The sequence below is a fragment of the Lontra canadensis genome, unplaced genomic scaffold (assembly GCF_010015895.1).
Source record: "Lontra canadensis isolate GAN:19392208 unplaced genomic scaffold, GSC_riverotter_1.0 scaffold33, whole genome shotgun sequence".
NCBI classification, from domain to species: Eukaryota; Metazoa; Chordata; class Mammalia; order Carnivora; family Mustelidae; genus Lontra; species Lontra canadensis.
In genome coordinates, this window is record NW_022631027.1 from 17218756 (window position 1) to 17244549 (window position 25794).

The window sequence follows — 25794 nt, forward strand, 5'->3', positions numbered from 1 at the left end:
TTGTGATCTCTGTCAAGTAAATAAATAAAAATCTTTTAAAAAATAACATTTATAGTGATATCAAATGTACGATAAATTTTAAAGAAAATGTGCAAGACCTGCACATTGAGAACTAAAAACATTGCTGATTGCCGTTAAGCAATTAAAGAAGGCTTAAATAAAAGGAGACAGGTAACTTGGTCACATCTCAGAAGTCTTAATACTACGAAGGGGTCAAATCTCTAAAATAAATGATAAATGAACTACCTATTAAAATCTCAGTAGTCTTTTTATAGAAATCGACATGCTGTTTCTAAATTCATTCAGAAATGCCAAGGATCTATAATTGCCAAATAACTTTCAAAACTTAAGGACAAAGTCAAAGGGCTAACGTGATTTTAAAACTCATTATAAATTTACAGAATTATGACAGTGTCATTTTCACATCAAGATACAGAAACAGATCAATGGAAAAGAAGAAAAAATCTAGAAAGACACTGATGCACATATAGGCAACTAATCTTTGTAATAGTTTTATTACACTATAATTCATATGCCATGAAATTCACCAGCTTAAAGTGTACAATTCAATTACATTTAGTATGTTGACATAATTGCACAACCATAAACACAACCAAATTGTGTTTATGGTTTTTTCAAAATGAAAAACCGTACTCTAGATACCACCTCCCAACACCTTAATCTTCTTCAATCTACATTCTGTCTTTATAGATTTGCTTATTTTGTCCTTTTATGTATGAAATAATATGTGGTCATGTGCAACTGGATTCCTTCATTTAACGTGTTTATGAGATTCGTACATGGTGTAGCATGTATCAGCACTTTGACCTTTTTATGGCCAAATCATATTGCACGGTGGGGGTACACCACAATTTTGTTTATCCATTCATCAGTTAATGAAAATTTGGGTTGTTCCCACTTTTTTGGCAATTATAAACATTACTGCTGCCAACATGTGTGCAAATTATATGCACTTATTTTCATTTCTCTTTGATATATAAGCAGGGTGAAATTGTTGGGTCAATTGGGAACACTATGTTTAAAATCTGAATAACTTCTGGATTGTGCTCCAAAGTGACTGCATCATTTTTATTTCCACCAACAATCTATGAAAGTTTTGACTTTTCCACATCCACATCCTTGTCACTTATTATATGGCATTTTTCATTCTATTGGGCTAAAAGTGGAGTCTCGCTGTGGTTTCGATTTGCATTTCCCTGATGACTAATTATGTTGAGCATCTTCTTATATGCTTGGTAGCCATTCATCTATCTTTTTTTGAGAGATGTTTATTCATAAACTTTGCATGTTTTTAATCATTTGTATTTTAACAATTCTTTAAATATTCTTATCAGTTAGTTATATAATTGGCAAATATTTTCTGCCTTTCTTTAGGTGTCTTTTCACTTTCTTGGTAATATTCTTTGATGCACAAAAGTTTTCAATTTCGATGAGCTACACTTTATTTTTTTCATTTTCTTCCTTGTGCTTTTGTTGTCATATCTAAGAACCCTTGCCAACTCCAAGGTCACAAATATTTATTCCTAGGTTTTCTTCTAAGAGTTTTATAGTTTGAGATCTCACATCTAGGTCTTCATACACGGTATAGAGTAAGGTGTCAACTCCATTCTTTCGCAGGTGGATTTCCAGTTGTCTCAGCACCACATGTTGAAAAGATAATTCTATCCCAAGGCAAATGGTCTTGGTTCCTTTGTCAAAAATCAGTTGACCACAGATGCGATGCATAGATTTATTTCTGTCTCACTGATCTATGTTTTTATCCATGTGCCTGTACCACATTATTTTAATTACTATAGCTTGTAGTAACTTTTGAAGCCAGGAAAAATGAATCATCCTAATTTGTTCTTTTTAAGACTATTTTGGCTTTTCAGTGTCCCTTGACCTTCCGCAGAAATTTTAGGACAAGCAAATCAATTCCTATAAAGAAGGAGCCTGGAATTCTGACAGGGATTATGCTGAATATAGTAGATTAAATCAGTTTGGGCCATAATTCTATTTAAAAAATATTATCTTTTAATCTATGACTATGGGAATCTTTCTATCTGTTCAGATATTTAATATCTTTCATAAATGTCATATTTTTCAGACTTTAAATTCTGTACTTTTGTTAAATTTATTCCTAAGTATTTTATTATTTTGGATAATATTATAAATGATATTGAACTTCAATTTTTTGTATTATTATGGCTATTTTTATAGAAACACAACTTATTTTTGTGTGTTTATGTTGTATCCTGAACTTTACTGACTTTTTTTTAGCTCTAAATATTTGTGTGTCTGTATGAATTCTTTAGGATTTTCTCTATATTAAATTATGCCACCTGCAAATTGGGATGCTTTAATTTTTATCTTTTCCAATTTGGATGCTTTTTATTTCTTTTTCTTTTTTCAAAAAATTTTATTTATTCATCTGAGAAAGATAGAGAGAGCACATAAGCAGGGGGAGACACAGAGGGAGAGAGAAAAGCAGACTCTCTGCTGAGCTGGGAGCCCAATGCAGGACCCCAATGCGAGACCCCATCCAAGGACCCTGAGATCATGACCTAAGGCAAAGGCAGACGCTTAACCATCTGAACCACCCAGGCGCCCTATTTCTAATTTAATTGCTCCAACTCAAACTTCCAGTACAAGGTTGTACAAAAGTGTCCTATTAGACATTCTTGCAATGTTCTTAATCTTAGGTTAAGATTTTCAGTCTTGCATAATTGTAAATATGAGCTGTTGGTTTTTTACAAATGTCTTTTTTTTTGAGTTTTGGAGGTTCCTTTTAATTCTAAATTCATTAAAGATTTTTATCAAGAAAGGGTGTTGAATTTTTTCAAAATTGTTTTCTACATCAATTGAGATAATCATGTGTGGGTTCTCCCCCTTATTTTATTAATACGCTATACTACATTGATTTTTTTGATATGTTGAAATAACCTTGCATTCCTGTGACAAGTTCCATCTGGTCATGCTATACAATCCTCTTAATATAACACCTGGGGCCAGTTAGCTTGCATGCTGTTGAGGGCATAAGACATATTGGTTTGTAGTTTTCTTTTCTTGGAATTTTGTCTGGCTTTGTTATTAGGGTAACGATGACCTTATAAGAATGAGTCCTCTTCTTTTTTGGGAAGAAATTGAAAAGGATAATTATTAATTCTTTTTTGAAGTGATTGGTAGAATTTACCAGTGAGCCCATGTGGACCTGAACTCTCCTTTGTTGGGAGGTTTTTTTTTTTTTTTTTATCATTTTTAAAATTTATTTTCAACATAACAGTATTCATTGTTTTTGTACCACACCCAGTGCTCCATGCAATCGGTGCCCTCTCTAATAGCCACCACCTGGTTCCCCAACCTCCCACCCCCCCCACCTCTTCAAACCCTTCAGAATGTTTTTCAGAGTCCATAGTCTCTCATTGTTCACCTCCCCTTCCAATTTCCCCCAAATGCCTTCTCCTAACTCCCCATATCCTCCATGCTATTTGTTATGTTCCACAAATAAGTGAAACCATATGATAATTGACTCTCTCTGCTTGACTTATTTCACTCAGCATAATCTCTTCCAGTCCTGTCCAAGTTGCTACAAAAGTTGGGTATTCATCCTTTCTGAATGAGGCTTTTGAGTACAGATGTTTTAATTTGATAGTTCTGCTCATATTTTCTATTTTCTTGAGTTGGTTTGGTAATGTGTGTTTTTCTAGGAATCTGACAATTTCATCTAGGTTTGATTAATTTGTTGTCATCTAATTGATCATAATATTCTCTTATAATCCTTTTTGTATCTGTAAAATCAATAGTAATGTTCCGAATTCATTTCTTATTTTATTTATTTATTTTTAAGATTTATTTATTTATTTGAGAAAGAGAGGGAAGGGAAAAGCAGAGAGAGGAAGAGAGAATTTGAAGCAGACTCTGTGCTCAGGGTGGAGCCTGATGTAGGACTGGATCCCACAACCAGGAGATCATGCCCTGAGCTGAAACCAAGAGCTGGTCACTTAACTGACTGAACCCCTCAGGTGCCCCTCATTTCTTATTTTAGTAATCTGAGTATTTTATTTTTTTCTTAATCAACCTACTTAAAAACTTGCCGTTTTTTGTTGATCTTTCAAAGAACCTTTTTTTTTTTTTTTTTGAGAGAGAGAGAGAGAGAGAGAGGAAGGGGTGGAAAAGGGGCAGAGGAAGAGGGAGAGAATCTTAAGCAAGCTCCTTGCTCAGAGCAGAGCCAACATAAACTCATTGCAAAGTGAACATGTAAATGTGTAGTAAAAGTGGAGGAATCACAAAAACCACATTATAAGCACAGACAGAACTAACTATACCATGGTTTCGAAATTATAATATGCCACCTTGCATTGTAGATTAATTAACCAGTTCAACTATTCCATGGGCTAGGTGTATTTTTGTTGTGGCAGATGATATTTAAGATAATTGATGTAAGAGCCTGAATATGTATACAGGTAGCAAGTGATGACACCAAATTCAAAGTATAGGTGTCTTTAAGCCTCTAGATTCTGTGAATTTCCCTTTTCTATAGTTTTACAAAATAGTCCATTTTTACTTACCCATATGCAAATTATCAATATCAGTCACCAGCTCATATATCAAAACTTTCTGATATGTTTTAGTTTGTATATCTTCAATTCTACTTCATTTATGTAAATTTTTATTGTTTGGAAAATTAGTAAACATTGTAATTTTTACATGACAACAGTTTGTGATGATTATCATTCTGTTCATTTTATAAATCTAAATTTACTGCCATTGCTGTATCTTACATTTTAGCAATCATTTTTTCCCTTCAGTTTTGTACTATACAGAACTGGTCCAAATCTATGGAGCATACCTGGATGTGAAATGAATGAAAGTCTGCCTACATCTGAGTGGATGTAGGTCTACCAAGTTAGATGAAAAAAAAGCTGCCAGATATCACAACTATGCTAATTTTTCTTGCTTGGAAAACAGTTTCCCCTCTTGCACAGATTTTTCATAGCTCCTATTTAAATTAGTTGAATGTGAGTCAGTCCTATTTAGGTTCATCTGAACATGTGAAATAATCGAATTAGAGTATTTTCTCTAAAGACTAACAAGAAATTGAGAAAGAAAAAACTTGGTAAGTCATAAAACTGGTCCATGCAAATACAATCTGCCTGTGAGAAGAGATCTGAAGAGGCAGACATGAAAAGTTAGGAGAAAAAAAGATCATTTTGGAAGCTCTCAAGATTTTGTTGTAGTTGTATTTTTGCCATAAATCTGCCACCATATTCAATTAATGTACTGAAATCCTGTAGTATAATATTTTAATCATCAACTGTGTTCTCTATTCTTTAAATTAATGAATACCAGAATAACTTGTCCTATTACTCTAATGATTTAAATCTGCAATCCTTTCTTACTTGATTATACAGTGCTATTAACCATTTCCAGAGTAACTATTAATCAAAAAGTCATTTAATCTTTACCTTATTGACATGAAATCTATCTTAACTCTGTTAACTCTACAGCTCTCCAAACCCTCAACTTTCAAGTTTCCCAAATCCCATTCTCATAAATGGTTTATTCAGCTTTTTCTTTGCCTTTGGAAATTTTTTTCCTACAGGTATTATGTGACTTTTAGTATTTTAGGTTTCTTTTTCCTTTCAACAGAGAAATAGATTAAGACCTATATACCTCAGAAGAGGAAGTGTTGGTGCCTTTAAGTAGACAAAGTGAAGAGACAATGAAGTGACAAGTGAAGAGACAATGGTTCTCATTTTCATAGATAGAATGGATAATGAGATCATGACCTGTGCAGAAATCAGGAGTCTGATGCTTAAATGACTAAGCCACCCACGTGCCCCTATAATCAGATTTCTATTTGTGTTTCTTATGTCAGGTTAATTTTTTAAAAATATTTTATTTATTTGAGAGAAAGAGAGCATGCGCTGGGGGAGAGGCAGAAGGAGAAGGAAAAGCAGGCTCCCTACTGAGCAAGGAACCCAATGTGGGGATCCCAGGATTCTGGGATCATGACCTGAGTCCAAGGCAGACATTTGGCTAACTGAGCCACCCATGCACGTCCTATTTCTGGTTAATTTCAATGAACAATTTTCCTTGGTTGGTGAATTGAATGTGAGTAAGTTATTAAATGCACTAATAATAATTTATTTTTTCATCCTGTCACCAGACCCTGCTAAAATGGGGTGGGGGTGGGGTTACTGTGGATAAGAATGTCATTATCATTTTTGTTTGTTTTTCTTATTGGAACAAAAGAATTTTTCTTCAAAGGTGAACAAGCCCACTAACTTCCCTTTTTATAGCTCTCTCAAACTGCCATAATAAATAATGTTATATAATGTCTTCTTGGTTCATAATGGACATGATCGAATGTGAGCAAATTCACAATGAATAGTGTTTAAATGTGCTGTCACCTGCATAGCTTTTCCTTTTCAATTAAAAGAATGCCACAGATTAAATTATAAGAATATCTTAATGAAATATACATAGCTTCTAATTAGGAAGAGTAGCACACTTATTTTTATAGCATTCTTGAATATTTAAAGAATAAGAGAAAGTGGACAAATTCACCACTTAAATATTATTCAGTGTAATAGACAACAATAGTATACAGTATATAAAAGATTCTGTCATGGTGCTTTGTCTCCTTAATTAACAGCATGGGAAATTGGATCAAATTATTTTCCACCCAGCATCTTATTTAGATATATGGTCCAGTCTTATGTAACATTAACTGATGCTAAACAATTTCCTAGTGCTTTAGCAAATTTTTTTCCAGCAAAGTTAATTCATACTTGGAGTTAACATGATAGGAAATAGAAAAATAAGAATTTTTTCATGGTTGAGTAAAGACTGTAATTATTCAATAATCAGTAATTGAACATCTTTAGATAGACAAATTTCAAAATTACTAATTTAAGAAATAAGAAAAATACTGCTGAAAGTGTATAATGTTGCCACTTAAAATATCAATTTTAAAATTTGTAGACACATATAGGTAATTTTACTTGCTATTGATTATAACTGTCAAAAATCAAAATGCCTCTTCAGACTGGGATGTAGTCTTAAAAATTTGTGTCCTCTCCCAGAAAACTAAAGTATCTGAAGCTTAATGGTACTCAAAATATTTTTAATGAATTAGTAAATAATTATTTTATTATCATATTTACATTCAATTTACACACTTCCAATTATTGTGGACAATGAAATTGTTCTCACTGCTAAAAAATACATACGCACAGATATAACTTCAAAATAGCTGTGTGTATATATGTGTTTGTCTGTTTTGTCAATGGGAGCAGTAAAAAGAGGTCTTACATATGAAAAAGAAAATATACTTTTAAATGAAAAATAAATGAGATGATATTTATAGGTGCTTCTTTATTTTGAGCCTTTTGAGGGGTGCCTGGGTGGCTCAGTTGTTAAGCATCTGCCTTCAGCTCAGGTGATGTCCCAGGGTCCTAGCATCAAGTCTAGTACTGGCCCCTTGTTCAGCAGGGAGCCTGCTTCTCCCTCTAATTGCTGCTCCACAGCTTGTGCTAAGAAATAATTTTTTTTTTAAATCTTAAAAAAAAGAATAAGAAAATGTGTAGAATTAAAGAAAATACACAGTACAGTCACTGTCCAGAAATGTTTCTGCAATCAACTGTCCATCTTTCTCCAAAAGAAGCTGTTGATAGAGCAGAGTATATAGGACAAGAAGTTTCTTAATAAGGAGTTCTTTTATATGCCGTAGTGCTTGAAAATGGAAGAAAAAGAGTTTTCCTCTGGAGCAAGTTAACCATGCACCGTGTAAGTTTGGTTTTTACTTTTCTGTGACACCCATGTCTCAGGATAGATAATACAAGTTTTTTTTTACTCTAGTGTGACTCTGGTGAAAGAAGCCAAGTTTATTGTCTTATTCAGTTATATATTCTTAAAACTTCTCAAAAACTTGTATAGGATAGGCATGAAATAAATTACAAGTAGATAATTGAATGAGTGAATAGATCTAAGGACCTGACTTCTATTCAAGGCAATCTTGAAAAAGTTATGGTGGCTTTCTTAACAATTTATCCCGTGTAATTAAAATGTTAGGACAGGAAATCAGAGGATATTTCACACTTTTATGTGTATTTATACTTGAATTGTCCTGGGAATGCCCTGGTTCTTTTGTTATAGCCTGCATTATCTTTTCTGAGATAATCGTAACTACTGAAGAAATCCAGTGTTCTGATGACCTTAGATACTTAAGATTTCAGGGGGACATGTATCTTTTTAAAAAGTCTGTATTATATATGTAATATATATCTGTATGTATATTTACACACACACACACACACATATATATATATATATATATATATGCACATGAACCCAAAAGTAGATATTTAACTTTTAAATTATGTATCATTTGTTTCACATATACCTTGTGTCTATATATAATTTGAAGCTGATTTGAATCTGAGACCAGCATTACTGTTAAAAGCTATGGAAATACAGGATTAAGAACATTTCAAAGACTTTTTTGGGGGTGCCCGGGTGTTTCAGTTGGTTAAGCAACTAACTCTTGATTTCGGCTCAGGTCATGATCTCAGGGTTGTGAGACTGAACTGGAAGTCTGCTTAGGATTCTCTCTCTCCGGGGTACCTGGGTGGCTCAGTCCTTAAGCCTCTGCCTTTGGCTCAGGTCATGATCCCAGGATCCCAGGATCCCAGGGCCCTGCTCTGTGGAAAGCCTGCTTCTCCCTCTGCCTCTCCCCCTGCTTGTGTTCCCTCTCTCCGTGTGCCTCTCGCTGTCAAATATATAAATAAAATCCTAGGAAGAAAAAAAAAGATTGTCTCTCTCTGTCTCCCTCTGTCTCCCCCCCACCCCCGCCACTCTCTTGCTCTCTCTTTCCCTCTCTAAAATAAATAAATCTTAAAAGAAAAAAATCATTTCAAAGACTTCTTGACTATGGCCTAGTCATATTTGTTTCCTAAGGAAGCTCCATATGGTGCCTGACTCGCAGGAGACACTCCTGTATATTTATGGAATAAAAGACCAAGTCTATCATTCCCTCCTTCTCTTTTCTTTTTAAAATTGAAGTATATTAGAAATGTAGAAGAAAGCAACAATGTACAAAAGAAGACTAGAAGTTTCCTCACATGTCGGGTGCCTGGGTGGGTGGCTCAGTCAAAAAGCATTCAACTCTCCATTTAGGCTCAGGTCGTGATCTCAGGGTCCTGAGATTGAGTCCTGTGTCAGGCTCCATGCTCAGCAGAGAGTCTGCTAAGATTTTCTCTCTGTGCCTACCCTCCCCCACTCTCTCTCTCTTCAATAAAAAAAAAAAAAAAAAAAAAAAAAAAAAGTTTTCTCACATGTTGCAGTCTGAAACTGTCCCCAAATCTTATTTGTTTCCTCCCTAAGAAAGTTCACTAATCACTATCTCCACCAATATTTAGGTCTTTCTTTTCTTTCTTTCTTTCTCTTTCTTTCTTTCTTTCTTTCTTTCTTTCTTTCTTTCTTTCTAATTCTTAATTCCCTCATAGCTAACATTGTAGTCTGGAAACTTGTGGTCCATATATAAGTCTATTAGGCATGTGAATCATAATTTTTATTTCTTTGCTTATATTTTTACTGCAAAGTGTTCTTATATCCTAAACACTAATCCTTTGCCTCAACCATAGTCTTAATATAACAAATGTTCTATTACAATGTATACTGTTTTGGGGGAAAGGGGGATGGCCAATAGATAGGAAGATATGGGAATAGAAAAGAAATGTCTTAAGATTCAGAAAACAACAGAAAAAATAGAACATACTTCATCCCTCTCTTTAAAGTTTGAAATGAGCCTACTTATACACTCACTGCATATTGTGTGCATTCTCAAAACTATACATTTACGGAATGTGAAAAAATTTGGTGAAGGTAGAGTAGTCTAGAAAATCTCTGTGATCATATCATATGTTGTTGGCAATGTTAAAGGAAAAAAAAACTGGGGTTTAAGAAACTGAGTTGCTCACACTGTTGAATTTTCCTCTGAGCATCCTAATACTCAGAATTTGATACATAATTACAATCAGACCCTTTGTACTGGCAATTAAAAAGTTTCCTACTATTAATAGGTAAAATTCTATTCTGACCTTATGTTAAAATTTTTAAAAAGAATTTACATACAAACTTAAAAAATCATAATAATGATGAAACGTTTGCTTTTCTCATTGCAGATAACTTTTTAATAATTGAGTAAATTTTTGTGACTTTTTACTTTATAATCTACTGTGATTTCTACAATTTGATCATATTTTACAAATAGCTGAATGCTTCTAGCAGAGCACAGTCTGAAAAGCCACATAATCTGTTTTCCAGTCAGTTCTCAAGCATATTTGAGGTATAAAATCCTAGATTTCCCACAGTGTGTGTATAGTAGAGAGATAAGAGCAGAAGGGCTCTGATGAATCCTGTATGACCGCTCAGTATTATTTCTACCAGTCAGTTGTGAAGTTATTGAAATACATAACAATATTGATTTTAGCCTTTTTGGGGAGCCTCAAATTTAAGTCCTTGGTGAGTTTAAATCAGTACTTAATAAGAAGTAGGAATCCTTGATGTGGATCCTGGCTCTCCTATGAAATGGATACACAAAATTGACTTTAAGTCACCTTTCCAAACTTGAATACATAAATCAAAATGCTCATGACTCTTTCTATATATTAGGTAAGGGAGTTGATGAGAATATACTTAATTTTGGGCATGGCAGTGCCACCAGTGGGTTGGCTGTTCTCCAATCAGCCTATAATCCTCCAGTCTCTTACTCTATTGTATTTTTTCTAACTCTCAGAAATTGTTTGGCTTGGAGAGGCTGATTATAGGTATTCTGATTCCGTAAGTTACATGCTAGTGATGCTTCAGGAACTCAGAAGTTTAGATAAAGTGAGGCTTGACTTTAGCTGAAAGTTACTTTAATATTATATTTATCTGACATTGTGTTAGAAAAATAGACTTGGTAAATGTAAACCTGGTTGAAAATTCACAGTCTATATCCAGATGTGCAATAAAAATGTAATTTCTTTATTTCATATCGTTTATCTGACCCCCATAAAGAGCTTCCCCCAAGAGGGCTGCCCAAAGAAACCCTTACAACAGTCTGGTTTAAATAAACTGTTGGAGAGATGATTGTTTGACAGGAATATCTATCCTCCTCTATTTCTTCTCCTTAAAGGTGACAAAATAGGAAGAATTTGATTATGGAAAAAAGTCAGTTTTACCTTTTACACTTGAAAGCTTCTGAGCATTGCACATATGCTTTGTTTCTTTCAGACACTGAGTTTCTAGATCCTTATCATCATATTTGTTTCATTGATTTGATTTCATTGCTCCAGGGTAATTTTGAATAGTATAAGTGGTAGCTCATAGTTCTTAGCAGAGAGAGGCTAACTTGGAATTTCAGCAATACTGGGAGTCTGACGCTTAGATCCAAGCCACTATTTACCGTTGTCTGGGAAAGTCTGGCATACTTAGTGGGGAATTGGAAATAAAGCAGAGAGTCAATATTTTGCACAATAGTATTTCAATTTATTGTTTATATTGGGAAAAAGATGTTTAATTGGAACAAAGATGATAGAGGACTGCTAAGTAATGTTTTAATGATATATTAATGTATGTGCATACATGCATACATGTAATTGTGTTTGTACAGACTATTATTTACACAAAATCTCTATTTAATTTTCCAAATTTCCTGAAAGTAAATCCTTGTTATTGCCATTGGGAGGCAAAGTGCAAGTAGATACTCTTGTGCTAACAGCTCTGAGAGAAACTGAATTACTACCTATGGGACTTTTTGTTCTCACTAAGCCAAAATAGCTGTCTTCTGATACTGAAAATATAAAAACTGCTAGAGAGTCGATCTAAGGCTGTTTTTTGTTTTTTTTGTTTTTTTTTTAAAGGTTAAAAACTAGGGATGCCTGTCAAATTTCATTTTTGTATTATAAAATTATTTTATTCTGGTATAAAATTATATGGATTACGCTTAGAGGAAGGCAGTAAGGTTTCTAAATTACATTATTTTTTTCTTTCCTTTTAAAAAGGAGACAGAAAGTCTTGAAATGATTCCTCATGTTATCACCTATTTTTGCATATATCATTTATCAGTATCTAATGTATATGCCAAATATGTGTTTAGTCTGTTCATCATATTAAATAGTTAAATAAAAAGTAAATGCTTTTAATTATGGACATTGGATTTTCTTTACATTGATTCATGATTCCATGAAGACTAGTGAACAAGGAAACATTTAATAATCATTTTGCTACAAGTATATTGTAGATTGAGTTTAGGAGAGGATCATAAAATAATTAAATTGATAATATAAATCATATAAAAATAAACTGCCTCTGAAAATGTCCAATTTTATTAACACATCTCATTGAGAATCTGGTTGAGAATTTATTTTAAACAGGTATCCAATTTATGTAAAAAGCACACTATAAAGAGATGGATACTCAAATATAAAATCAAAACATAAAGAAAACATTCTAAAACTATGAAGGAATTTTTTGCAAAACCTAACAAAATTATACATGCAGTTATCTTTTTTAATTCAGAAATCCTATTTTTTTTAAGATTTTATTTATTTATTTGACAGATCACAAGTAGGCAGAGAGGCAGGCAGAGAGAGAGAGGAGGAAGCAGGCTCCCTGCTGAGCAGAAAGCCCATGTGGGGCTCCATCCTAGGATCCTGGTATCATGACCTGATCCAAAGGCAGAGGCTTTAACCCACTGAGCCACCCAGGCACCCAAGAAATCCTATTTCTGAAGGTGCATTGGTAAAAACATAAAATGTTATATTTGAGCTTTATTTTTTATACAAAAATTTGAAAACAAGGACATGGATTTAAGTAAGGATTTTGGTTTTTTTATTTTGAAATCATATATATTTTGACATAATTCAAAAGCAAAATAAAATAAGATAATCTAACAATTGTTAAAATTGAAAATAATGAAGTCTTGGGGCGCCTGGGTGGCTCAGTGGGTTAAAGCCTCTGCTTTCAGCTCGGGTCATGATCCCAGAGTCCTGGGATCGAGCCCCACTTGGGGTTCTCTGCTCGCAGGGAGCCTGCTTCTTCCTCTCTCTCTCTCTGCCTGCCTCTCTGGCTACTTGTGATCTCTGTCAAATAAACAAATAAAATCTTTAAAAAAAAATTAATGAAGTCTGACTATATATAAACTTGGTGGCATTAATTCAACTAAGAAGAATTATATTTTGAACTAAATATATATTTTGACTATAGTCTTAGTGAAATAAACCCTATGGCTAAAAAGGATGGTAAATAAATAATAAATTTCATGCATTAACCCCATTATTTAATTATTACTAAATGGTTTTTTGGAACATTATATAACTATGCAAATGTGGGTAGATAGATATAGAGAAATAGGTGAAAAAAATAATCATGTCCTTGTTTATATCATATCAGAAATCAAGTTTCCAAGTGGAAAATATATGCAAATATAAAATCCAAGTAGTCAGGCAAATTCTGTAATCTTGAATTTCAACTTATTTTTTCTAAAAAAAATACATATTTCCAACTCTGCTCGTTGCAAAGGGCTAGAAACAATGGTAGTTCAGAAAAATAAGTGGTCTAAACACCCTGATAATAGTTTTTAAGTTGAATTCTGTAAAATTTTACCTATTATCTCCTCGAATATTTTCTCTGCCTTCTGTAACTCTGATAAGGTGAATGAAACTTCCCCCTTAATCTCTTCACTAAGCTAACAAAACTAAATATATCACTTGAGTTTCGTTGGTCAGTGTAGGTAATGTGCATTTGAGCTGTATCTCTACATAAAGATCAACTTGAGAATATAAAGTTTCAAATATTTATTTTGTTTTTATTCATTGTGCTCCGACTAGCACCAAATAGCTTTTCATGAAATCCCCTGAAGATAGGAGATGGAGCAGATTTATTTCCGGGCCACTGTTAAGTAGCAGGTGGTACTTTTATTTCCTATTCTTGTCAAGAGGGTGTCTTATCTTAGATTTTGCAACACATAACATGTCCTGAGTATTATCATTTTTCCTGCATGTTCCTCAGATTTGTGAACGCAAATCTCAAATTCACTATATTTGTGGAATATTTTCAAAAACTATTCCAGTATTCAGTTTATTGTTCTGGATCATTTCTGTGTTTTGGTATGATAATTTTTGATTATACTGTCAACATTAAGATACTTTTAAGTAGTTTATTTTTTTCAATATTTGTCAATTTGTTAAGGTTTTTCTAGCGGAGCTAACACTCAAACACTAGCCCATCACATTACTAGAAACAGAATTATAGACAAAACTGTATATAATAAATGTTCAAAGTACCCTTTGAGTTTTTAACATTAATTATTACAACATTTCCCAGAAATTTTATTTAGGTTGTTTTAGTCAGTTCTTGTTTCATGTCATGCTTTTATTCCTTTTTTTTAACCACATTAAATATACTTTTTTTTTTTTAACTCATTGAATGACAAATACTTATCTCATTCATTCAGCTAATATGCATCAAAGACATTTATAAGATACAGGACTGCAATGTCTAAAAAAAGGTAAAAAAAATACCTTGTCCTAAGAAGTTCAAATTCTAATCATGGAAGCAAAAGACAACTGAATATAAGTAAAATATTCAGTATGTTAAAAAACAGTTAAGTGCTAAGGTGAAAAACATGGATGGAAAAAGTATAGACATTGTCAGAGAGAATGGTGTTTAGTTTAGATGAGTACTCAGTAGGTAGAATTGAGTAAGTGAGAAAGAAATTAGGATAGGATATCAGAAAGACAATAGCAAGCAGAATTGTAGAGGTGTCTGGCCATTGTAAAGAGTGGAGGATTTTAAATAAGGAGGTAACATTATTTAACTCACATTTAACAGAATCACACTGAATGGTGTATTAAGAACAGACTGCAGGGGACAAAGATAAATTCAGATACAGCAGTTAGGATGTTTTATAATGTACTCTCAGTAATATTTGATGGTGGGTTGGATCAGCGTTGTAGCTACAGAGGTGAAGAGAAGTGCCTAAATAAGGAAATATTTGTTTAAAAGCCAAGCATAAGGGATACACATTGGAATCAGAGTTTCTTAAATTTCTTCAATATACTGGATCACTTCTGTAACTTGCCAATAGTTCAAGATCTTGATGTCTAAAAGCATGAATGCAATCTCTCCCTCAACAATTTGACCTACCACCTGTTTAAGGTTGGTCCCTTTACATTCTTTCTTGTTCTCACATCTAAGATGATTAGACTCTACCTTTTGTTGATTCTAACTTTTGAAATGTTTCTGGTGGCAATTTTTTATTTTACATACCCAAACTCTGGTCAAAATTTTGGATTTATCAAGACCTTTATAAAAATTTTCTAATTTCCATTTTTAACCACTCGGATAATTTTTTATCTACTCTTGGCATATCAAATTCTCAAAATTCTGTTTACTTAATTTCTTTAATGGCTCTTCATACCTAAATCTAATCTCCTTAAAAAACTATGTAAAGCCTGAGGGTTTTAGGCTGATAAAATTACTACTTGTTGGGCTGGGTAAAAGTCACAAATAATGTGCAGAATAGGACAAAGAGGAGAGTGCATGCCCGTTTTTATATATTATATATCACTATCTATCTATATATCTAACTATTTTTGGATGAGTTTTCTACCAGATTGATAGCATAAACTGACTGAACAGGTAGATGGTCTGCCTATAATTCTTTGGTTGCCTATAATTCTAACCCTAAAGTTAGAAGTTTTTTTTATACCATCTTTAAGCATCCTTAAACGAAAGTTGAAATTTAATGTCCTAACTAAAGATTCCTTTTCTAATCTCTCACAGAATTTTGTTGGTTATTATTATATTATTAGGCTTACACTCTAATGTCTTCTTTACTGTGATTTGTACACCTTTAGTGGTTATTTTCTCTAATGGAGAGAATATTCTTGGACCCAACCCATTCAACAACTGATCCAATGTCTGTGTCTGTCTTTCTTTCTTTCCCTTTGAAAATGGCATTCATTGAAAATTTATTCATGTAATATTTGTACTGAAGTATCATATAAAATAGTAGAATATTTTTCTTTATCTCAAATATTCAAAAGATAAAGTACTAAGGAATGTTTTTACATTAAATATTATTTATCTAGGATTTAAAAATGTGGAACAAAGCTTAATTCTGGCTTGTTTATTGACTGAGTCTTCTAGTCTGTGGGTAGAGTACATTCATTTAATTCAGATCATTTCATGGGAAAACAAAAAAAAATGGTGGCTTTTGAATTTACCTATCTTGCTTTCCATTGAAGGTAATCTACTTTAACAAACTATAAATTTAGGAAGTTTTCCCTCCCCCCCGCCAAATCTCTCATATTAGACCCACAGATTTAAGTGTGACTAATTTGCTCTTCCAAGACTTGTTTCATTATACCACTCTGTTCTCCAAGTACAGAATCCAAAATAGAAAAAGTCTCTTGTCTTGAGACTGCTCTGAGATTATTTATATTTAAGAAACTCACTTAAATACCTGTAAAATATTGGCTTTTTATTCTTTAATTATATATTTTATATTGTCAGCATTTTGGTAATGAATATTCAGTGCAGTAGCATAGCCATTTAGTGATAAAATGAATTTATTTTTAAAGAAGATGACATCTCATTTTATCTAGGCTTTTCTCATGCCTCTACTTATAAGTAGCATGTTTTATCTAAATAATTAGTAATATACTTCCTATATTAGTTTGCTAGAGCTGACATAGTAAATAACATAGACTAGGTGACACAAATAACAAAATGTATTCTCCCACAGTCTGCAAGCTAGAAATCCAAAATCAAGGTATTACCAGGTTTGGTTTCTTCCAACACCTCTCTCCTTAGCTTCTGGATTGCTGGCTTCTGGTTGTGTCACATGGTCACTCCTCTGTGCCCAAGTATCTCTGGTGTCTCCTTTTGTGTGCCCAAATTTCCTGTTCTTATGAGGACACCAGTCAAACTCGATTAAGTCCCACTTTAATGGTCCATTTTAACTAAATCACCACTTTAAAGGATCCATCTCTAAATACCATCAGATTTGGAGCTATGTTGGGGCTTCAACATATGAATTTGGGGAGATGTTCAATTCAGCCCATAACACCTCTCTTGTTGATTATTTTCTTTCCCTTTGATCAGTAAAAAACTATCATTTATAAACTCACCTTCAATAAGGGTCTCAAATACTTAAAACTTCTTGCTAAAGCTTAATTTATTTGATATATTTCAGTTATGTAGTGTCATGTTATAAATATGTACTAGTAAGTGAAAACTGGTGCTTAGAGGATAGGATGAGATAAAGGAAGGAAAAGCTAAAATTATCTGGGAAAAAAATGTAAATTTAGAATAAAAGAGATGCAGCTTAAATATTCTCCATTCACTTAATTTGGGCCTTATGTTTTTAATATTTTTACCTGACAAAATCATGCACTCATACACTAATAGGCAAGTTTTATTGTTTATTTGTTTGTTGACTGCAAAAGCAATCTCTAATCTTTTCAACCTTCTAAAATTGTTCAGGGCAATTAAGCCCTAGAAACCCAGAAACAAGGGCAGAATGTGGAGTGCTCAATTTGCATATTCAAATTCCCAATTATGTGCATAGTAATATGCAAATAAGCCTTATTTTCTCTTGACTAAGAACTTTATGGTAGGAAAATTGCCTATTTGTCCTTGCAAAAAAACAGACGTGAACCACAAACCTTCCCCCTAAATGATGAGACTGATGAGTTCTATCTTTCTGAGAACTACTCTGGAAGATAGCAACTCTTCATATTAAACTGCAACAGAAGTAGGAAAAATAGAGCACTCTAAATATTTGCTATTTTATCTATATATACATTAGTGTGTTCACATATGCATGCATATGCATGCACATATAATTGTGTCTGTTTGAACACATTTCCATAATTTCTAGACAGCTCAAAATATAACAAATCCTGATATACTGGATAGTCTACAGTTATTAGGAGGGCAGGACATTGGGCTGGGATTGAATACTGTGCAATACAACACAACTACTTTTAAACATAAATATATATATTTATGTTTAACATATCATGTATTTATATTTTAGAGAGAGAGAACAGAGGTCAGGGGCAGAGGGAGAGGGAGAGTAAAACTGGTGCTGAGTGTGGAGCCCCACAAGGGGCTTGATGTCATGACCCTGAGATCAGACCTGTGCTGAAACCAACAGTCAGACACTCAGCCAACCCAGGAGCCCCTTAAACATCTATCTTAAGGACTAAAGTTAACATTCCCAATAGATATCATTTCCTACTCAATTATAATTAAGTACAATTTAACTTTGAAATTTTTAAGAAAATTGTTTTTCTGAATATTAACATCAACATTATATACCATAAAACATGCAAATACACAAAATAGAACTAAAATTTATTAATTTTGATAAATGATTTGTTTAAAGGTTTTCCAGCCTAAAATGAGATACATTGTTCTCACTTGTAAATATCTAAGTATAGCCTTTATGTTCAATAATATTATTTACAAATAATTTACAAATAACTATTTGTAAATTATTTCACTGTGAAGTATTTTGCTCAGTACCATGTCCTATTTCAAATTCTGTGTATGATATGAATTTCATTCATTTGTTTGTATAGTGTTAAAGTTCAATCTGACCTGGTGTTTCTAAAATTTATATGGATACTTTAAGGACAAAGAATCATAAATATACTCTATAAGGGGAAGAACAAGATACCAAATTGTGGTGTTTTTAAAATAAAGGTGTATAAACTAAGACACTGTACATTACCATAGAATAGGAATAATATAGAGACTAATGGATTAGAACAGAGCATGACAAAAGTGTAAGAAAGAGCATGGGATTCAGAATCAGTCTATTTCAATGGGAGGCAGTATAATGTGGTATTTGGAGATAAACTAACAAGTGACAAGTGAGTGTCCTTGAGAAATTAAAAATTACTTACATCTGGGTATCTGACGTTTGCCCTCTATAACATGTAGATAAGTGTATGGACTGAATTATTTGTGCCCATTCTTCTTACATTGAAGGCCTAACCCACAAGGTGATGATATTTGTAGGTGGGGCCTTTGGGAGGTAATTAGGTCATGAGGGTGGAGCCCTCATGAATGGGATTCCCGCCTTTACAAGAAGAGACCAGAGAGAGAACAGTTCTTTCTTGGCCAAGTGAGGAAACAGCAAGAAAGCCAGGAAGCTCACTCTCACCAGATATTGAATCTGCAGGCACCATGATGTGGTCTTCTTCATTTTTTTTTTTTTTTTGAAGATTTTATTTATTTGACAGAGAAAGAGAGAGCATGCACAAGTTGGGGGAGGGGCAAAGTGCTGAGCAGGATTCCTAACCTAGAGCTTGACCCCAGGACCCCAGGATCATGACCTAAGCTGAAGGCAGACACTTAACCGACTAAGCCACCCAAGCACCCTAGTTTTTTCTTTCTTTCTTTTTTCTTTAAATTTAAAGATTTTATTTATTTATTTGACAGAGAGAGATCAAAAGTAGGCAGAGAGGCAGAGAGAGAGAGAGAGGAGGAAGCAGGCTCCCCACTGAGCAGAGAGCCCGATGCGGGGCTCGATCCCAGCACCCTGGGATCATGACCTGAGCCAAAGGCAGAGGCTTTAACCCACTGAGCCACCTAGGTGCCCCATAGTCTTTTCATTCTTTACATGTTACTGACTTCAGGGACATTATTCTTAGCCCTGCTTTCATAATTTCTCTATAAAGGAATTTTGCTATACATTTGGCAAGTTTTAAAATTTTACATATATTCCATTATACTTTGAAGGTCAGTTTTCCCTCTATGTTTTAAATAAACTTTCCTTTATATCTTTTGAGTATATCAATTTGGAAAGCTCCATAGTGTGACACAGTTAAGACTGTGCAGAATCTATCCTCCTTTGATTGAACATTTCACTTATATTTTAGTTAGTTTACTTACTTTTGTGTCCTATTTCAAAAAAAGCTTATTTTGGTATACATATTTGTGTTTACATGTAAGATATTCTCCAGAATATATGTGGAATGCAAGTGGAATCCTGAGCCCTATGCTATAAGCAATGTCGATGTTACAAATTACTGAAAAATATCTTTGAAAAGTGGTCATACCATTTTCATGGGCAGTGAAGATAATTCCTCTTCTAACACATGCTAACACTTTGTATCAAAATAGTTAAGTTTTATGAAGTGATGTTTATGCAATTTTATCTCATTTTTCCTTAAATTTCTTTTCAGAGATTATTCATGAGTTTCTTTTCATATATTTAATGGCTGCAAAGATTTTTCTTTATGGAAATAGCTTTTTTATATCTTGCCTATTATTGCATACTTTTATGAAATTATTAATAATTATTAATTATTAATTGCCTATTATTGCCTACTTTTGCACTGTTTTGGACCAGCTGTGTAACGAAGTTATGCTATTTCTGCTTGCCATGTATATGTTTAACATATAAACCAATTTTCTTTCTGGCTTCTCTTCCTTATTATTTCATACAGGGAGTATTAGTGGCAGTTAAATTTAGAGTTTAATCTTTGAGTGACCAGATATACTATGGGGTTGTGATTGAAATAGAGAGAGAATCAATATCCCAAGAGGCTTTGGAACTGAATGTTTCTCCACCTATGGAATTGTGTGCTGACATTTTTATAAAGATAGTTGATTTTTCTTTTGTTCACACATGATATTATTTTTGTATCAAAGTTTAAATATAAGAAGATTGCATATATAAATGATGAGAAGCCATTTACTTGGACCCAGCTGATGACTAGACTGTTGGCAGTGAGGTCTAGGCCCATCCCTCCATAACTGGCTCTAAGGCACCATTGCTATTCTGCACACCACACTCCCAGACTCCCTTGGCAACCAGACGCTGGTTAAGAAAGTTCTGACAGTGAACCTCACTGATGAAAGATAATGCAGAAAGAAGAAAGGACTCTCTTTATGTTTTGACCTTAGGTCAGCTTCTCTCCAGCAACAACAATTATAGCTCTAGTCTCCAGCTTTTGGGGCACTCCCAGCACCAACTTTACCACACTTCCTCAAAGGCACCAACAGCATACTTCAACCCCTCAGTTATCTGAGCCATGCACTTTGCTGGTCAAATAACAAACTAGATTTACCCCTATCTGGCTATTAACACCTGTTAGGCCACACACACAGAGGTAATCAGAGCAGGATCTCTTTAGTGTCCTTCCTACTGTAGTTTATCAGCAATAGGGCAGCCAGCCTGGAGTTCCAAACACCAGCTACCAGCTGCAAGGCAATGCCTCTAACAGGTCTGAACACAAACCCCATGGTGAATATTTGTCCACTCTGAGGTTTTATTAACTCCTCCTCTTCCTTTTTCTGTTTTTCTTCCCTCTCCTTCTTTCCTCCCTTCTTCCCTCCCTTCATCCCTTCCTTCTCCTCCTCTTATAACCCTCCTTATTCTCCTTGATTCACACCTTTGATTCACATCTCCATATACTATTATTAACTCATTTAAGATGAATCTTGAATACTAGAACATTTAAAAGAGCTGCAAGTTACCCAAAAGTTTGGCCAAGGTTTAAAAGCTACTACACTATTACTTGCTTTATACCTTGGGTTTGTGAATATTCACTATATTATTAAGAAATTATAAATAAATATAATAAACACAATAAGGCCATGCATGAACCAACAGTAATATTGGTTCATGAACTATGGATGATAGTAATCCATTTTCACACATTTGACTTTCAAAAAAGGAACAGGAAATGGTCAAGTTTCTTTCCAACAAATTGGTAGACAACATGGAGAAACTCTTCTTATACAGATAAAGTAATGATTATAATTAATTAGATTTTAAATCAGTTACTGAGCCAAGAGAAAAATAAGGGAAATATACCCTATTTAGTTTAGAGACAGAGTAAGCAGGAGGAGGGGAAGGGACATGGCAGGGGGAGGGGAAGACAACTCCCAGCTGAGCTCAGAGTCTGATGCAGGGCTCAATCTCAGGACACTGAGATCATGACTTAAGCCAAAATCATGAGTGAGAGCCTTAACCAACTGAGTCACCCAAGCACCCTTCACTGTGGAAATATTAACAGTGAGAGATAAGTATATTTGAAACTGAAGGAAGTAAATATATTTTATGTTTCTTTTATTTTGATTATGTATTGTCTTTCCTTTCACATGTGCTTGTTGATAATGGATGTGAGGTAAAGGCCAATTTCAATCTAGAGAGACCTGAAGTGTTTGCATTAGTGGATATTTTCTGCAAAGGTAGCTTGCTTCTATTTTGCTACATGGAGGAAAAGGGTAGGCCATTTCAAGACAACTACAGTCTCTAAGGGGCTTTAATTCAGAGTCAGAATCTTAAAATCGGCTATTCTACCTAATGATTTCATAAAATAACACACATGGAATTCCACATTCATGTGATTTTATATGTGCGCACATGTATGTTTGTGTAAGGAAAGGAGCAAAATATCAGAAGTAATTCTTTGGTGGTCACATTCTGCAATTTAAGTTTACTTTCATAAATTTAATTAATAAACATTTTTTTAAATTGGAGCAATTACTCTCTAATCTTATTGTGATTAATTTCTTATTATTCTCTTAGAACACTGGCTCCTGAACAGGAAATTGTTACCTTTTCCTTTGTGCATTTTTTCACTCCAGAAATTTACCTTAATTTCATCTACATGCCCTTTTAATTAATTATGTAAATGAATTATCTGAAGTTAATCTTAACCATGTATTATGGGTATTGATACTTCTAAATATTCTTGTTCCTTCTCTTTTTTATGTGTCCCTTATATTTTGTAACTTTTCTAATTACAGAGAGCAACTAATAATCTTCCTTATTTTCCTGTACTTAAATTAATGCACAATTTGCTTACTAAAAAGTGAATCAGTTCTCAGAATTTTCAAGTCTACCTTCAGTTTAAACATGATTAAAAATGAGTGAACTAAGTTGAATAAGAATATTTTCTTACATTTTTATAACAGTTAGTAATACCTAGTATATGGTAAGCATATTTCTGAGTGCTTTCTAATGATAAATTTTTTTTTAATATTTATTTATTTGAGAGAGACAAAATGAGAAAGCACACGAGGGTGGGGAGGGGCAAGCAGAAGGAGAAGCTAAGCAGGGAGAATGATGCGAGACTCGATCCCAGGACTCCAGGATCATGACCTGAGCTGAAGGCAGTTGCTTAACGAACTGAGCCACCCAGGTGCCCCCAACTATTAATTTAAATATTATTCATTACAATGTCTTAGATAGGCGGTTAATATTCCCACTTTACAGAAGAAATTGTGGCCCAGAGAAGAAAAGTAACTTGCTCAAGAACAGAGTCTTATGCATAATACTGCCAGATTTAGGACGCAGCAAGTTTGCTGGTCATGCTGTTCATGCTATTTTTTCTCTATACCAGTCAACTTTGGGAGTGAGTCTTATGTGATTCAGTATGGTGTTTGCCCCTGGCGCTAATAATCAAAATGACTGAAAGGCATTTTTGTTTATAATTAGGAGATTTCAGTCAAATTATTGAGGTGACATGTATATACAATCCACTGAATGAACATAGCACAATGTGTTTGCATGTTATGGCTAATTTATTTTGAAAATTAACTATATGCTCAATTACTGCAAATGCACTGTGTGGTAAAATACTTTACCCAAAATTTCAAAAAAAAAAAAATGATGCTACAGAAAGGAGTTTCTTTTAAAAAAAAATTATTATAGTTGAACTACATTATTTTGAAAACTCTAAGGATGTTAATTAATATGTTTTCTCAGGGATATTGTAGAAAAGCTAGTGAGAAAAAATGTACTAAGTAATACCATCTACAGAAATATTAAGGAAATGGAAGAGTAGCACAGGTTGTTTTATGTGAAAGGCAACAAAAGGTGTAATATGAAAAAGAAAGCCTTACAGATTTCTAGGGGATACATATACTATGATTTCAGAACATATTAAAAATTAAATCAACAAAAGGACAAGAATGAAATTAAGCATTTTATGTATATTATACAGATAACCAAACTTACTGTATCAAATTAAATTTTTACAGTAGATTGATGGTGCTTAACATTTTTAAAGTAAAATAAACTTTGTACTAATCATTTAATAACAGTGTGTATGTGATTATGTTACTTTAGTTCATGTAAATAAATCTTTATTGAGTGTTAAAGTACAGATATTATATGAATACCTTATGATTAAAAATTATTTATAAAGGATGACCCATCCCTTGTTAATTTTAAGCTTAATGAGAAACCACAGAACTCATGGCTTTCTCCCCATGATATAACATATTGTTTTATTAAACTATGGTTTATACTGAGACACAATTATATATAGCAATGGATATGGGAGCTCAGAAGAGGGTCACAGTCCAACTGATAGGTTCGGAGAGGCTTTCTTTAAGAAATAAATCCTTAGTTAGCCTGAGTAAATCAAAGGCATCAAATTTTGCCTCTATGAAATTAGGTTGAATCTGGTATTTTGTACAAATGATTTCTTCAAGGGAGAAATTTAATATTTAAACATTTCAAGAACTAAATATTACTATAGGAAAGAGAATAATTTGAGATGAAAGTGTGGGTCAATGAGCAGCAGCATGTGGCATAATTTGTCTCCAAGTAGAAACTAAACCTTTGAATGATAAAAAGTGTAAGTGAATAAATGAAAGGCATCACTAATGGATTTCAACAGTAAGAGAAATGCTCACATGTTGCAGAGATAATGATTTTTTATGGACTGCATAGCTCTTTGTTAGAATAACCAATTTTAATTAATGAAGTGAAGCATTTTGAATTTCTGGCTTAGTATTCAAAGCCAGAAATGGCATTGTGTCAACCAAAAACTCTATAGAAAAATAATCACAGAGTCAAGATGGCGGAGAAGTAGCAGCTGAGACTACTTCAGGTAGCAGGAGATCAGCTAGATAGCTTATCTAAAGATTGCAAACACCTACAAATCCAACGGGAGGTCGAAGAGAAGAAGAACAGCAATTCTAGAAACAGAAAGTCAACCACTTTCTGAAAGGTAGGACTGGCGGAGAAGTGAATCCAAAGCGACGGGAAGATAGACCGCGGGGGGTGGGGCCAGCTCCCGGCAAGCGGCGGAGCAATGGAGCACAAAATCAGGACTTTTAAAAGTCTGTTCCGCTGAGGGACATCGCTCCAGAGGCTAAACCGGGGTGAAGCCCATGCAGGGTCAGCATGGCCTCAGGTCCCACAGGGTCACAGAAGGATCGGGGGTGTCTGAGGGTCGCAGAGCTTGCAGGTATTAGAACGGGGAAGCCAGCTACAGAGACAGAGCCAAGGAGTGAGCTCTAAGCTCAGGGTTACCTTGAACCATTCGCAAGCTCGGTGATCTCGGAGCGCGGCCGGAGACGGTAGTAACTGGGCGCTGTTCTCTAAGGGCGCACTAAGGGGTGGGGCCCCAAGCTCTCATCTCCTCTGGAACTCTACAGAAAGCGCTCAGGGAACAAAAGCTCTGGAAAGCAAACCTGAGCGGATTACTCAGCCTGGCCCCTGGTAAGAGCGGTGCAATTCTGCCTGGGGCAAAGACACTTGAGAATCACTACAATAGGCCCCTCCCCCAGAAGATCAACAAGAAATCCAGCCAGGACCAAGTTCACCTACCAAGGAGTGCAGTTTCAATACCAAGGAGAGCAGCGGAATACCAGAGGAGGAGAGAGCAAAGCACAGAACTCATGGCTTTCTCCCCATGATTCTTTGGTCTTGCAGTTAATTTAATTTTTTTTCTTTCTCAATTTTTTTTCTCTCTTCTTCTG